The following is a 14466-nucleotide window of genomic DNA, read 5'->3' as shown; positions in this document are numbered from 1 at the left end:
ATGTATTCAAGCACAGTGCATGGGTTCAAACAGCCTGTAGAGTATCTCAGTTCAAAAAGAAGTTAAAAGTACCATCCTCCACGGGGTAGAGCTCAGGCAGCAGCTGACACACATTCACCACAGAGTCACAGATGTACATTTTCTCAGGATAGGTTTCAGACTGCTAACACAGCTTCTCTCATCCCAGAGACATGCAAAAAATATATCCTTAAAATTGTCAAATTTGTGAAAATTTGTGACAGTTTGAATCCCAAGTATAAAGAGATTTACAGGAGTGCCACCCAACCACATATGTAATTACCTGAAGCACAAAGTATCAATGTAAGAAATTAGAAAGTCTATATATAAATTTTTAGAAATTTGATTAATGTTGTCCCAGCATTACCAAATATAGCCATTAAGTGTGATCCCATATAATTATGGTTTACAAAACTGCAATTTACTCAAATTTGAAAGGGTAAAGATACAGTTCTTCATAAAAAATATACAGATACTGCCACTCAAATATTTTCAGTGCTCTAACTGCAAAAGTATTTTGTATTTAATTTTGTTTGTCTTTGTGTTTGTAATCTATCTGAAAATTCAGTGTGAATGAGGCTGAAATAAGTCCTGTTCCAGCTGAGCTAAATGCCTGTTGAATTTTAATGAGACAAATTGTCTCTTTTAACGTGTTTTTGTAAAAAGTGATTATATTAAAGTATGCTAAAATTGAATTATATGTTAGCCATTATTTAGAGCTACTAGTTATGTTATTAGCTTTAGATTCCTGCATAAACACGACAAATTATAAATATTTTAAGTAATGTCATTCAGAGTAGAAAAAGGTAAATTACATAAAATTGACTTCTTTGTGTTATTTGAAAGTGGAAGTAGAGGATATGTCATTTCATACACACAGACACACACACGCACATAACTAACACACTTTTTATTTTACATTTTTCCTTTTGTTCTGTGCAGATGAACCTGATACTCAAGAAGCAAGGCCAAACCCTTGGAAAGTCATCTCCATAAAAGACAAATTGTTATTTTTACATACATTATCATTGTTAAAGATCAGTTTTTCACATCTCCAAAGTTCTCCCCAGTGGGCAGTAGTCCATCTTACTGAACTACCTACCCATAATTCAGCCCAATTTCATGCAATTGTCTTTCAACGCTCGTGAAAGTCTATCACTGTACTGCAATGGAGACTATTTTCCATAGCCTCCAGGGAGGCAGATAATTTTGTTGCCTGCTTCCATTCCATTAGTCTTCTACTAAATAAAGAAGGGATTGCCTTTTCCCTAATGCCGCCTGCTTTCAGAAATCCAAACATCCATTCAGCGGAAAGCACCAAATTAGTACAAATTAGTACAAATGCCTGAGTAGAAAGCTTTTCATTCCCATGCAAGCTCAGAATCAGCCTTCGTGACTGCAACTACTCACAGCTTCTTCAGCCACAGGACTGGGTCTCCAGAAGCCAAATTCGATTATTTAAGTCTTGTGAGAAATATCCGTGGTCATAGTGAAACTGAACTGATGTTCTTCAAGGAACTCATCTTTTCTGATGGATGCACCCCAGTTTGCATAAAAATGAATACGAAAATGAGGCTGTTCAAGATCTCCTTTTATTTTCTAATACTCAAAATATAATTTAATTCACTGCAGAACAGGGAATTATTCCGACTCAGGTCATTTTGAGGCTTTTAAGCAATCATTATTAACCACTGCTGTAGAATGAACAGTCTGAATAGATTTATTCATATTTCCAAGTTATTCAATTCTGTTTTGACATACTGGCTTGACATGGAAAAGTTTGATCAATGGCAATAGAGGAAAACAAATTAGTTGCAGGAACTGATTTGAAATACTCTTTCTAAACATTAGATAAGCTCTTTTCCTAGATCTGAGTCTACCATTCTCAGGAAAAATCAACAGACAAGATAACTGGATATTTTCTTGCACAAATAAATATTCTGTAAAATATTTGAAGCTTTTGACCCTTATTCAGTCATGGGCCATAAAAGATCAAATTAAAAGGATGTATGGTCTCTTATTTCCATTTACACTACTGGAATAGACAAAAATTCTTGTTGTGAAGGATGGCTACACTGAAAGATTGCAAAGACTAAATCCATGTTATTGTACAAGCAATTAAAAAATTAAAGCAAAAATTTATCAAGTGCAAAATGAAGTTGGCTTCTATGTGAATGTATCCATGGACAGCAGAAAAATAAAAATGCTTTTTTGATAGAATTTATAAGCATTGGGTTAATTTCAACATTTTCTGCAAAAGGCCGTGATTTAGTGTCCAGCAGTGCTGTTTCCCAGCAAAAGCTGATGCATTACAGCTTCTAGCAGGTTCTGGAAATTCAGAACAGGATTTTACTACTTCCTCCACACGACATTCAGCAGCGAATAAAAAGATTTAATTCTGAAGTAAAAGAAATCACACTGTAAGTTTAGCCAAGCAAGATAATTATAGGTGCATAGCCAGTACTTTAGCTCTTTCAGTGGAAGACTATTTCTGTAGAACTCCTAACATGTATCAAAACATCTGTACCTGGCTACTAAAAGAAACAAATAAATATTTTTTTTTTTATATACGTAGATCTATCAACAGTATGTATTCATTTTTCCATATAGCATATCAATAAGTAACAGGTTCAGTTGGTCTCTGTTCATTTCCCCTCTTTTGTGTCAGAACAGTGACATTAATTTTAAGCAGCTACACCTAATTTTTCTGTCACTGAAGTAACTATTCTGTCCAATGACATGAAATAAACAAGGGACCTACATCTTTACGACTGCCTCTAATGAAACCACTTTCCAAAAACGTGGCTAAATGGATAGGCAGTGCAGAAGATTAAATCAGCTGACTGAGGGCCTGCTGGCTGACATTGCAAAATCAAGTGTCCCTCATTGAAATTCCCTGCCCGCAGTCCCTTTGCATTTATAACTGTGGGAAATCAGCTCTGCCACCTGAGCTGGCCTCAGCTGCCACGGCGTCACATGAAGATAGATGTGATCACTTACAGAGGTACAATAGGGAGCACTCTTCTGATCTGCTTTCATCTCGCTCCCTGATCTCAGATCAAAGCAGGGAGGCAAGCAGAGCAAGGGCATGTCTACACGGGGACATTACATCAATCTAGTTTGTTCACTCTAAGTGCACCAATTTAAATACATCTCATTGAAAGGCTTATGCCCCGGTTTGTCGGGCCAGCTTAAAATATTTTCCTTATTAATCATAACACCCAAACAGCTCTGTACTTGTCTGAAACAACTGCCCCAACTTCCTAGCCAGTATTTCATGTCTCAGTGCTTGCAGCTGTGGGGGTTTTTTTACTGTGCTGTAGGAGGCCTATTTGAAATTTAAGAAATTTGTGGGCGGGTGAGGAAAACAAGTCAAATGAATGCACTCCTTGAAAACTTTCCTGGTGTCCATTAACATCATCAAAAACATTACTCCTCTGCTGACATGCAACATCAGTGACCCATTGCTAAACATCGTAATTATTGTAATATGAGCTGAGCAGCACATACATATTTGCCATAGCTGCGCTGCGCAGAATTTCCCTTTTTGCAGAAACAAATTACTGTCAGTACAATTTCAGTCTGACAGCGCTTCTGCCTTCCTCATGTGAAAAAAAAAACAAGCAGAATTCATCTGTGCAGGGAGCACAAGGAGCTGCAGCTTCACATCTCTGTGGAGCTTTTCTTCAGGTCACAGGAACAGTGTTCTCCCAGGGGTAGAAGTTCAGCACCAACAGCCATGCATGAGTTAATTCCTTTGGTATTGGTAGATCAGCTATCAGGAGTCCTGTTCTGGAGCTTTTCCAGGTCACCTGGAGAGTGTTGTCCTGTTTGAGGTCACCCTTTAGATGCAGCTTTTCTCTTCTGCTGCTTAGAGGACCGTCAGACCACAAGGGAGAAGTCAGAGGGCAGAAATAAGTGTTCCAGAGAGTTACCTGATCCTAAAAGATTTAGACATACAACTCTGCCTGAACGCAGGAAAGCAAATTCCAGAAACATTTGGCAACCTAAATGAATACTTTTTTTCCTGCCATACCAGACTGGCAGTTGCTGCAAAAGACTTTTTTTAGCATATGGGTATCCAAAGGAAGTCAATTTCATTACAAGAGTTCTAATCACATTCAGCACATCTGAAATCTGTCTCTGAAAATTAAGGGGTTTAAGAACAGAATAATGAGCTGTCATTACAAGAAAACTCTAGAAGAAACTCAAGTTATGAGTTTAAGGTGAAGTGATTTGATTTTTTTCATGTCTGCTAATGAACAATCCAAATTAAATCCAAATAAGGAGCCATAAAAGTTTTTAATTAGATCAATATATTTCTTAAAATATTGCATTTTCCTACAGGCTTTGAAAATGCATCATATCAGCTACTTAATGCATACAAGGTTTTTAAATAAAAATAAATCAATCTGCTAACTGACCAGGAGAGCAACAAGTTTTTGTTATCTGCTGCTGAAAACACACATTCAGTCTCTGAAACTTCCTGGCTACATTTGGGAATCCATAGGGGCAGAAATAATTTTACACCATGCATAGTATAACCCCAAATATAGCAGGTATCCAATTCAAGGCACTTATTAGCACAGTCTTATTTTCTCTTTCCCATTTAATATCTTCAAACCTGTTCTCCATGGATAATAAGTGACATTAAATGGCACAACAATTACAGCTATGTGTCTCTTCAATGTCAAGCTGTATCCCACATCTGTCTACGGTTCTGAATGTGAGCAATGGTTGATCTGGAGCTGGACTGGCACAAAATTATTGCCAGACAGTCAGTAATGAAAATATTCTTACTGGATACTTCCAACTGCTTGAGATAGCAAGTGTCCCTAAGTGCACATTTTAATAAAAGTCATTACAAGATTTAATAAATGTATATATTTTTCCACAACGTGCCATAAAAAGAATTTGTGATATTTTCAAAGAGACAAATCAAATGGCTAGAGGAAAAATTTATTACATCGTATTTTTGATGAAAAACAAACAACGGGAGACAAAAAAAAAAAGCAGAAAAGTTATAACAAATTAAAACAGCCAGTTATCATCTTTTATATGCATTATAACTAATTTAAATTTAGAATTAAGTCAAGGAAAACATTACCAGAGGGGAATGTTTTCACAGTAAAAGGTGCCCTACCAACTTAGTGTTATTTATACTTACTATATTCTTGATACAAATCTTTGTCTTTTTCAATACTTAGATGTAGATATTATGGTCCCAAAAGAACTTTAATCTTCAACCCTTAACAATATCTGCAAGCCAAATAGAAAGTAAATAAACAAACAAAACTTGATTTTTAAGACTTGCATGCAAGGAGTCACTTGAACTTCTACTACAAGCTGGAACATGAACAGTTTTGCTGCAAAAATGCACTTACAGAGCACATCAAAATCTAAATATGTCATGCAGGTAGCAGCAGGAATATGAGAATTGCCTGAGTAAAAATATAAAAATCAAAGTTTTATCAAATATTTGATTGTGTCAGCCTGTATTAGGTTGTTGGACATAACCTTATCAGACCCACAATGAGCCTGTGTGGAAGACTTCACTATTAAAAAGTGGTGCTGTGGAAAATGGGGAGAATAGGAAAGGGAACAGCCAGAAAGACAGATTTTTGAAGAGCTGCAGTCAGTTTTTCTATGTGCGAGAAAAAAACTTCATATCACTTAGCAATTTACTCCTTTCAGTTCTTCTGACAATCTATGGAGGAGCTACATAAAGCATTTTCCATCCCTATTCAGACCTCCCTAGGCAATCTTCATTGCATATAAATAACATTATCACAGCTTCTAAGCAGAGGACACAAATTTCTGGTCAATAGAATATTGTATTATACAATATAGAGAGCAGGGAAACCCTTGTCAGGGTAAACTATCTATAATTCTCCATTAATATCTTCAAAAGAGTTGGGTCTAGTTCACCTTCTCATGGTTATGGACAACAGCTCATGTAATTTATCTTATCAGAACTTTTCTTTTCCCACAGACACAAAATCAAGGAAATCTGGGCTAGGAGTAATCTAGAAGCTAATCTACCTATGAGAAAAATTCTTGTGAAAGCCAGAAGGTGGGTTTTGTACTAAAAAATAAAATAGCATAAATAATCCAGACCAAATAACCCATATAGAAAGATACTTCTCCCAAAACAGAACCATCTCCAAGTGGCTGCTGCCTTAGAAAGAGCAATAAGACTCATGGCCTTTATGAACTGAGTGCATAAAAGTGGATGTGATGTTGACATACACAAACACAGCTATTTTGTGCAATCACTATAAAAGTTACTCAGTTGGCTTTTTATAACATTTCAATGGAAGAAAAAAGTAGAGACCACTAGAGAAAAACAGATATGCTTTTATCCTTTTTGAGACCATAAAGTAATCAAACTGAATTAGCTCAAACTAATTTCATGGACAAAGATGCATAATCTATTTTCAGAACACCTATATAGAACCTTCACCTTCTGCATGCGCCCTGCAGTATCTTACTGGATATGTTTCTATCTTAATATTTGGCAAGCATGCCTTAAAAATCAACATACATATCAGTTCCTGATGCCACTTGCTAAAATGTATTTAGTCAAATTATTTGTGAAAATGTGACCTTCAGATTGAAATACTCAGTTATAGTAGCCTTGACAGATAATATGGAAGTGATTTCACATCACTAAAATTCCTCAGAAAGAGACTAGTTTCAATTCCTTCAGGGACTGAAATTGCTCATGCAGCTATTGCTTTGAAGTTGCAATTTATGTGGAATCAGTAAACTGTTCATAGCTAAAAAATAGAAGTATGATAAAAAAGAAGATGCTAATTATAATGATTTGTTAGCCTTTCCTTTTCCAAATGTGTGAGGTGACTTGGAAATAACCCTTAGTCTTTTTAAATTACCTCACAGCCACAGCTTTGTTCAAGTTTGACAGTTAATATTTTTCTGCATTACCACAATTACCCCAAGCACTCATCACTGCTAGTTTGTGGGTCATTGCTGGTCTCTCACATTTCTAAAAACCAGTCAGATTCCTATTTCCTGTCAGGGCAAATTTTAGAATCTGAACAAAGTGACAAATTAACTAATTGGAAAAAAAAAAATTTTGAAAGGCATTCACTGGCCTCATGAATCTGTTTTTTTTACTAAGCATAAAATATCCATTTGTTTGGTGTAATTGTTAAGGTAAAGTGGGTGCAATAACTGTCTTGGATGCAATGATTTATCACAGTTTTACAAAACAACACCAACATTCTAAACTTATCAAAAAACCCAGATTTTTTTTTCTTTAATTGGCATTGATTTTTCAAATATCTGTGAGTAGAGAGAAGTTACCTAAGACTGACCTTGAAAATGTTCATTTAGTGTATACTGCAGTAGCAACAAGTGGAATGCTAAGAGTGGAAGGCCTTGTAAGAACAGTTTTGTGGTTTTGGGTTTTTTTTAAAATTTCGTCCATTGATAGAGAAAAGTAAAAAAAATCTTTGCTGAGAATTAAGTTGGAAATGGAGGCCTATCACTATTGCACAAGCTCCTTTAACTGAAGTAAGTCAAAAATATCATTCCTTCATGAAAAATCTCAGGTCAGGTTTTTCTTTATTGAGAAACCCCACAGGCAGGTACTGAATAGGATGCTTCAAAGTTCTTTAACTATTATTCCTAAGTTCTCATTTATTTCTTGTCATTTAATGTGTTGATGTGGTTCCATACTTTAGAATGTAATGATAGTAAGAAAATTTTGCTAATTGTTTCAATAATAACCAGTACATTGCTAAGAACTTACATGTTTTGGTTCCAGGAATGGAAAAAGTCATAATCAACGGGATAAAAAGTACACTCTAACTTACATAGTAGTGAAAAAATGTGAGCATATAGGGGGAAAAGGCGGCAGAATATTTATATAATTTCATTACATATCTTGAAGTTGTTTGGCTCATTTGATTGAGATGGATTACTTCAATTACAACACATCTGTTTGAAACATTCCTACTGCAAGGGGAGCCTGGTGGCACTGTCACAGATTGTGTTACAAATTCTTCTTGTAGAAAAAGTGAGCAGTCTTCAGTTTACACAAAAATATCAGATCGTTGGGGTTTTTTTTTTAGAATTCACATTTCCAGGGAACAGCCTGCTAGTTTTCCGTGAATTTTAGTCCCCTGACTGAGCCTATATCCCCAGCACAAATGTTCTGTTGGGACACAGCAGTCAGTTTTGTGATCACCTCTGCTAAAGGAAAAGCACACACTCGACACAAGCTTATTCCAGTACAATAACATCCTGTCTCAGCAGTACTAATTTTTTCAGCAAGAGCCCAACCTGCCATGCCCCAGCTTCTGCTATCATTTACAGAAACATGATCGTAAAAATGAAAAAGTGGATAACATATGTTAAAGTATTCATATGTAATTTCTATTCAAATATACTTTTTTCCCTGTTAAATGTGAGCATTGATCTGAGACTCTGTTCAGGCACAACAGCAGAGTCATTTTTATTATTTTGCTAGGAGAAAAAATAGCTATTGTTCCCTACCCACAGGAAAAAAAAATCTCAAATAAATCAGATCTGGTATGAATATATCTCCCACAGATAACTCCACACTTAATTCTTTAGTGACAAGATTGCTAGTATGACTTACACGTCCAGCATTAAAGAGTGACAAAAAGGTGGTAAGTGGGAAAGTAACATCATTTGTGCTGATAAAGTAGGACCACAAGGACAGATGTAATATACAGAAAGACAGGATAGATGAGGACATAAAGTAGCAAATACGAATGCTGAAACTCTTTGGAGGTTTTTTTTTCTTATTGTTATACTCACACACCTTTTCAAACAACCCCTAAACTCCACATCTGTAATATGACAAAAAGAAACCCGAGGTATTCTTCAAAAACACTCATCATTTCCTTTAAAAACATTTGCTTTTTAGGTTAGTGCATTTAGTTTACACGGCAAAGTTTTTGCAAGAAGGGGGACTTCTCTAGAAGCTTTCCTCATGTCCGGCAGAGCCAATGCCCTACAGCTTCTAGACAGGCTGACTGCTGGCCAAGGCTAAACTCAACAGCAGTGGCAGTAGCATCTCTGCCACTGCAGGTATAATGCAGCTGTGAAGGGCAGGAAGCTCTGCACAATGGCAATTGCAGCCAAAGAAAGAAGTGTCAAGATGCGAGAGCACCCTGCAGACACCAAGGTCAGAGCAGAAGGAGGGGCAGGAGGTGCTCCAGTGGACGTGAAGATCATCCAGGGGCAGCCCTTGGGAGGTCCACAAGGGAGCAGGTCAGGGCTGAAGGAGACTATTCATGACAAGCCTGCATTGGAGCAGGCTCCAGGCAGGACCCGTGGACCAGTGGAAAAGGGAGCCCAGGTGGGAGCAGGCTTGTTGGCACGACATGGGACCCCATGGGCGACCCACTCTGGGACAGTGCGTTCCTGAAGGATTGCACCACACAGGAGGGAAGCCTGTGGGAAGGATGCAGGTTGGAGAAGTTCATGCAAGTCATGTATGGGAAGCACACTGCGCTGGAATAGGGGAAGGTTACAGAGTACTTCATCTGAGGAGGAAGGAGCAGGAGAGACAACATGCCCCTATTCCCTGTCCTACTGCACTGCTGAGTGGGGGGAGAAGGTAGAGAAAATCAGAGTGAAATTAGGTGCAGGAAGAAGGGAGGGATGGGGAGATGGCATTTTTAAGTTTTGTTTTGATTTCACATTATCCTGCTCTGATTTGATTGACAGTAAATTAAACCTTTTTCCTCAAGTTAAGTCATCTTTGCCCATCATGGTAATTGTTGAGTGGTTTCTCTCTATCCTCATCTTGACCCATGAGTGTTTATTTATGGGTGAGTGGTAGAGCAGCTTTTGTAGGCACCTGGAATTCAGCCAGAGTCAACCCTCCCCTTTCAGATGCACAAGAAGTAATTATTAGCACTATTTTTGAAGGAGTAAAAATATTTAAAATTTCAATACTGTAGTGCAGCAACACTGCAATAAGAGAGGAGAATAGCATTTTCTTCCTGTTTAGAAAAAAATCAAGCCTAGCTGTTAAATGTAAATTTTTAAAATTACAATATAAGAAATCCACACCATGAAAAGAGAGTCAAGGCAGAGAAGACTTTAGCAAACAAGTCATGTATAAGTCTGTGGGACAGGATTTCATGGGATGCACTTATGAGTGCACAAGGAACTGTCAGGTTTAACTGGCCATAGGGAGGCCAGTTAAAATTATTTTTGATTAATCCTAGCAATTGCGAGAAGTATCTGAAGACTGGGATAAAGCTGATGTCAGTCCTGTCTTCAAAAAGGACAGGAAGGAGGGTCCAGGGAACTGCAGTTCAGTCAGCTTCACCTTGATTCTTGTGAAGCCAGTGGAGCAGCTAACCCTGGAAACCATTTCTAGGCACTAGAAGGACAAGAAAATCATCAGTAGTCAGCATGGCTTCACCAAGGGGAAATGTAAAAATCTTGATGAGTTTCAACAGCAAAACAACTGGACTGATGGACTTTTTGCAAGGGAGAGCCGTGGATATTGTCCCCACAGACTTTAGCGTCTCCCATAAGATCTTTGCAGATAAGCTGTTGAAGTATGGGATGGATGACTAATTGATGGAGCATGGCCTAAGGGGTGGTGATCTGTGGTATGAAGTCTGGTTGCAATCTAGTGATTCAAAGCATACAGGAAGCATCAAATCTGAGTGTGATACTCTCTACCATTGTCATTATGGCCTGGATGATTAGGAAGAGTGTCCCCTCAGCAAGCCTGAGAGGAATGCTTGCTAAGTCAGGGGGTCATACTGACAACCAGCGTTCACTCAACAGGGGATAACTGGGAGGACAGGAATGGAATCCAACAAGGAGGAGTGCAAAGTCCTGCACCTGGAGAGGAACTACCCCTCATACTGGTGTATTTGGGGGCCACCCAGCTGGAAAGCAGTCCTACAGAAAAGGATCCTGAAGGACATGGAACATGGACCAGCCCTGTGCCTTTACTGCCAAGAATAGGAATTGCACCTGGGCTGCATTAGAGAGTGTTGCCAGAGATTGAGGGAGCTGAGGCTGCCCTTTGGTTCAGCTCTTCTAAGGCATGGATGGAGTGTAGCTCCCAGCGTGGGGCTTCCCACTACCAGACAGCCATGGACATGCTGGAAACAAAGATGCTGGACAAGAGTATCTCTTTATGAAGAAAGACTAAGGTAACAGAGTCTGTTATGGCTAAGAGCAGGGTCAGAGGGAAGTCATCAATATGCATATAAATACCTGCAGGAGCAGCTCAAGGACAGAGCCCAACCTTTTCCAGTGGTGCCCAGTGACAGGACAAGAAGTAACAGGCACACCCTGGAATGCAGGAAGTTCCTTTGAGCATCAAGAAACACTCTTTCACTGTGAGGCTCACCAAGAACTGGTAAAGATTTCTCAGCAAGACGGTGGAGCCTCCTATCTTGAAGATATTCAAAAGCCATCTGGACATGGTCCAGAAAAATGCTGTGGGGAAAACGTTTGATGGATCCACTTGAGCTTGGGGTTTGGACCAGATGGGCCCTTCCGCAGGTCCCTTCCAACCTCAATGATCATTTGATTCTGTGATATCTTTTACCTCACAAAGGAGGTAAATTTTTATTTATACTAAGTCAAAATGTAACGCTGTATCAAGTCCAGTTTCAAAATCACCTTGTGATTTTGACTTATAGGTTAGCAATGATAGATTTGGGGTTTGATTGTTTCCCTCGAAAGCTTGTTCTTAACTTTACCTAAACAAGTAGATCCTTTGTTAAAATATGTCCCACTTAAATCCTTTGTTAAAACATATCCCAATTAAAGGTCTGATATCTGATATTCACCTTTAATTAACCCAGAGTGACAGCTAAGGAGAGGTCTCCTCATGCCTGTTTTCCAGCCAACAGAAACCAGTGTGGCAGGTCTGGCACTCAGGGGCCGGAGGAGGAAGTCAGACTGAGGCTTCTGCTGCAGTTTTTCCCAAGGGAAAATTCTGCTCCCAGAAAGTTCTGCTGCCCCTCACAAAGCCAGCTGTACTGGCATGGGGAGCAATAGCCCTGAAGGGCGCTCCTACTAGCCTATGGCTGACCACTTACCCACAGAACTTTAGAAACATTTTCTATTAAAACATGATACAAGCTTATTCCTTGCAAGGCTTTTTACCCTAGTAATGACCCGAAACTTGGTCCATGCCATTCTGTGTGTACAAAACTACACAATTGCTAAGACTCTGATTTTTACCTTACCTCTGAGCATCTGGGAAGACCCTTGCACTGAATTAGTTTATTTTGTGCAGCTTTTATTAGGTAAGCCCACATATATTTTTGAGCCAGGGAACTCCTTGAGTTATATCCACAAATGTCAGTGACCCACATGCAGCGCACAAAAAGGCTTGATTTTTTAATTAGCAAAACTAACGAAGCTGGATGTAGTAGCAACACTTTTTTTCTGAGTCAATCTTTTATTTTTTTTCCTCTTGGGTAGGATATGATGAGTGGCAATGTTTTCCACAAACTAATCTCTATCTCAGAGCACAGTTCTGATTAATAGGTTAATAAATGTACAATTTATTTTTAAGCTTAGTTACCTTTTTTCCTTTTCAAACAGTATTCTGTATTAATCTTAGCACTCATGTCAACAAGAAAGAGAGCTTTCCTTGTTGTCCCTTGGCATTTAAAGCTGCCTTCAATGCAGATAAGGTTTGTTTGGGAACGTACAGCATTTGCTGAAGACAATCACTGGAGATAGAACCTTAATTTAACCTCAAGCCTGTAGTATTTCCCCTGGGACACGGATGACTGATAACACAGCAGAGGGCAAGGAAAGCACAAAATTATTGAGAAGTGCAAGCGGCAAATCTTGAGTGTTGAATTTCTTCCTCTAAATCATTGTTTGTGAGGATAGTCATGCATGTCTGACTCAGTCAGGAGACTTTACGAAGCATCTTGAAAGAGCAATCTTAAAATGTAGTGACAATGGATGGCTTTGAGTCATTTCCAAGGCAAACAAAATACAGTTGTCATATATTCATCCAAAGGAAAACACCATTACATGATCAAGCTGCACTTGCTTAGAGTATCCTATGTACAAGGTAGGTCAGCAGTTGTTAATTTAATTGAAATAAGTCCTTAACAGAGAGCTTGATAGCATTTCCCACAGGAACATTAGAAAATGGTGTTAATGAGCATTATTATTGCCTGCTTCTGTAAGAAAATAGATCATTATTAACTGAGGCTCTATGTGATGTTTTCATGTGTTGTTATAGTCCTAAATGGGCAACATGAAAAATTAGAGAGCATTTTGTTGTAAATAAAAAGGCTTTCTGTGCTCTAGACTTAAAATAAAGCTCTTCTATTAGGGTTAAAGGTTAAATAACCCTTTTCTTTCCTAATGATAAATTTAATTGTCTGAAGCCAAATTGAATATCAGCTGATTTATGTTTTCCTTTCCATAGGGATAAAAAATCCTTAGTAGGCATGGCTAGAAAATGTTGCCCCAGCTTCAGAGTCCTTGCTTTCAGAATGGAAGAATTTCTCCATTTAAAACAGAACATGTGAATACCCTTTATCAGACAAAAATGTGTAAAGAAAAATACCCCATTTACTACCCAAAAAAGCTTAAAAGCCTGGCATTTTTTGCAACGTAAACTGCAGGTTTTCTTTTAATCATATCTTCTGAGTCACAAAACAAAAGCAATTTTTCTTCCTCCAGTTAACATAAAGAATCCAAATCCTTGAACATACCTCCCCTACAAAAAACAAAACAAAAGGAAAAGAAAACAAACTAAAACATTATTTGCAGTTAAAGAAGCATTTGCATTTTACTGTTAGAAGTCATTTCCTTTTATTTCCTGATAATAAAAAGCAAAATACCAAGTCAATACCCAGAGCTGATACTTTAGAATATTTGCATATTTTTAGGGAAAACAGTAATGGCATTGTGATAAGATTTTAAGCTAGACAGAAGAGCAGGACAAAATGTAACCCCTTCAGATGGCATTCTGCACTTCATATTGAGCAATGGCTAATGAAATCCTAAGAGGGTTTGTTACATAAACCAGTGGACTGAAGAAACCTTTAACATGTAGGAAACTAGAGTTAATTAAAGTGTTATGGGTATCCTATCCATCATCCCACCAGACTGCTCTATTCTAAACCTATTTACATTTTGCAACTGAAAAAGTATACTTGGCATGGTTGATAAACCATGTTTACCATCCTCATTGATTTGACATTTGTGCATAACCTTTATGCTTTAATTATCTAGCAGCATTTCCTGTATCTTTCTTTGCTACAGAAAGTATTTGATTTCCAAGCAATTAGACATATCTGAAAATTAGCAGACAGTAAAATGTTGCCTTCAACAAATTAATCAGTTTGGGAAAGCACTGGTTCATCACTGCATTGAATTTGCTGAAAAGGTTGCTTTATTGAATCTCATTTCAGCCTGCTTTAGCACCTTAATCAAAGT

This window comes from Fringilla coelebs (assembly GCF_963513975.1).
Source record: "Fringilla coelebs genome assembly, chromosome: Z".
Lineage (NCBI taxonomy): Eukaryota > Metazoa > Chordata > Aves > Passeriformes > Fringillidae > Fringilla > Fringilla coelebs.
Note: the sequence above shows the minus strand (reverse complement) of the source record.